The sequence below is a fragment of the Mustela lutreola genome, chromosome 12, assembly GCF_030435805.1.
Source record: "Mustela lutreola isolate mMusLut2 chromosome 12, mMusLut2.pri, whole genome shotgun sequence".
Taxonomy (NCBI): domain Eukaryota; kingdom Metazoa; phylum Chordata; class Mammalia; order Carnivora; family Mustelidae; genus Mustela; species Mustela lutreola.
Genome location: NC_081301.1, coordinates 46825833 through 46829019, shown reverse-complemented (window position 1 = coordinate 46829019; position 3187 = coordinate 46825833).

The following is a 3187-nucleotide window of genomic DNA, read 5'->3' as shown; positions in this document are numbered from 1 at the left end:
CATTTTCAGGACCACAGCATTAGCAGAAACCTTGGAGATGTTTAAGAGTGGAGTCTCGAAAGTCGTTCTCTGGCAAGCCATTTTAAAAGCAGATGTCGTGGGCATACTTCAGTACAGCTGCCTATTAGGTGACAGCACTTCAAATGCATAGAACGTGAAGGAAATGTACATTCTGTTTTTTTTATAGGATGGCAACCAACATCTGCCTCTTTTAAGTGTGGGACCAGATTTCGTGGTTGTTGCCTGCTCTGCCTTCCGTGTTCTGTGCTTCTGTCCAGCATGGTGAAGAAAGGCCTGATTAAATCAGGAGAGCTGTCCATATGAATCTATAGATGCAGTATCTGTGCAGTCATTTATTTACATAACTATCTTTTTTATTCTACAGGGAGCTTCTTGACAGTTGGAGCCAGATCTTTTTCAGGTCTAAATCCTGATTGCACTTCTTACTAGTTGGCAAACCTGGGTAAGAGACTTAGCTGCTTTGAGTCTCAGTTTCTTCATGTGTGTCTTACTGGCTTTGTGATGCTGAATGATGCTGCCATCTTCAAAAGCATCTAACAGGGTGCCTGGCACATGGTAGGTGCTCAGTAACTGTCTATGGAATAAAAGGCATAGAAGCTCCTGCTGTAGGGTGAATGTGAAAATTTTCATTACATGTTTGCCTTGTAATTGTATAAAGCCTCTTTCTTCATCTGTGAAGCAAGCTTGTGGCTTAAAATGTGAAGGGATATGCTGGCCTGCTGGCTATTTGGTGAGTAGAGAATTCAGAGGAATCTTACCTTACCAGTCCTTTAAAGAACTGGAGAGTTTAGACATGACTCCTGTTTTTACCCTTTTATTTTTTCTTTTTTTGAGAGCAAGACAGAGAGAAAGCGGGGGTAGGGACTGAGGGACAGAGAGACTCTTAAGCAGGCTCCATGCCAACACAGAGCTCCACCTAGGCTCGATTTCATGACCTGAGCCGAAATCAAGAATTGGAGACTTAACCAACAGAGCCACCCCAGTGCTCCAGGGTCCCTGTTTTTAGGTCCCTATCTATATTCACGTTTCTCTGTCTCACCAAAGTGTGCTTTTGTTTTAAGACACTGTTCACAGCTATCTGCTTTTTTGGAAGGTTGACTTAAAAACCAATTTGTATTGGTAAGTGACTAAAAATGGCTTAAAACTACTTTTTAAACTGTGTTCTGATACTTCCTGGGGAATCTTTGGGGAAGTCTAATGAAGAGCTGCAGGGATTTGCAGCTTCAAACCAGTGACTCGGGGTACTCCACCCCCAATCCCAATTTTCATCAGAAAAGTTCTTTTTATAAAATAAGTGGTACATATATATGTATATTTTATACATACATAAATACATATTTACTTAATTAAAGAATAGGTTTTACTATTTTTTAAAAATTAATCTTTAAAGACAACTTACGAATACTGACTGGCTTATCTCCTTTTACCTCATGCCCTTTTGTCATGAGACTCAATAATTTTCTTTAATCCTAGAATCCTAGCAAATGATAGGAAGTGATAGTCACTAGGAATCACCTTGTGGTTGCTAAGAATTACTTCAGTTCCTTCTTTGATAGAGTTATTAGACTGGTAATAAAGCATTTGACATGGAGCATTTGACCTTAGCAAAGTATATCATGTATTCTCATGGATAAGAAGGGTAAGTATGAATCAGGTGTCTTATAATTAAGTGGATAATTGACAGAATATTAACCAAAGGACCTTATTTATAGATAAACACCCATCTGGAGAGAAATTTCTATTGATAGCCTCAGGGTTGTGTTCCATAGTCTTGTCATATTCCCTGCTTTGGAAATTTGTAACTTGGGTGAAGCTATTGAGGGAAGTCTTACCAAATTTGCAGATGACAAAGCTGTGAGGGTTAAAGAATGTGTGGGATGGCAGAATTAGGATCCCAAAAGAGCTTGACAAGGTGGAAGGAACATTTTGAAGTGAAAAAACATAATGAAATTTAACAGGGATAAATGTGAGGTCCTGTGCTTGGGTCAAAAAACAGAAATATAACTGTACTTCTAGGGATGATGAAATTGTAGCTTCTGAGAAGAATGTGTAAAAATGCTTAGAGGTATTAGATAACAGTCATATTTCTAGAAGTCTGCCATATGATGTGGATGCTCTCAAAGCTACTCTGAGTTTAGGGAATGCATCAGTTGAATAAACAGAATGTAGATTGAAGATTGGCACAGACCCACTTTTCTTAAGACTGCTTAGATTTTTCAGGGATAATGTACTTCTCAAGGTATACAAACTGAAACACGTTAGAAAGAAAATGAATGTAAAACCTTCAAACTCTATTGCATGAGGAGGGTTCCGGCCTGAACTTCAGGGAATAGAACTATATGACCTAGAGACAAGAATAGGATGTATCAGGGACTCCTGGGTGGTGCAGTTGGTTAAGCATATGACTCTTGGTTTTGGCTCAGGTCGTGATCTCAGGGTTGTGGGGTTGAGCCTTGCGTGGGGCTAGGCACTGAGCGCAGTCTGCTTGGGATTCTCTCTCCCTCTCCCTCTACCCTTTCCACTCATGCTCTAAAATGAATAAAAAGTCTTTAAAAAAGAAAAAGAATAGGATGTACCAAAGTCATCATCTAAAAATATTTAAATTGTTATCATTTAGAAATTTTTGGTGTGACCAGAGGGAAGAAGTCAGATCGATGAGAAATTTCAGATTGGTGGACAGTAACTCAATATAAGGAAGAATGGTTCAGCAATAAGAACTGTCCAAGAAGGTTGCAGTCTCCATGAGATAATTTGTTCTTTATTATTATTATTTATAATAATAAACTCTCAGTGAAACTGAGAGAGAGAGAGAGAGACTGGTCATGAGCAGTGCGGGAGGAGCAGAGGGAGAAGCAGACTCACTGCTGTGCAGGGAGCCCAACATGGGGCTCCATCCCAGAACCCTGAGATCATGATCTGAGCTGGAGACAGATGCTTAAGTGACTGAGCTACCCAGTTACCCCTAATTTGTTTCTTTCGATGGTACTGGATAGACTGGACTGCCAGTGTCAGAGACGTAGAAAAAACACATTTTTAAAAATGGTCTAATGTGATAACTTGTGAAATCTTTCCAGATTTCACAAAGCCAGAGATTTTATGACTTATAAGATAATTTAAGACACAATAACAACTACGTGGGATGGATGATGTTTTAAGGCAAAAACGG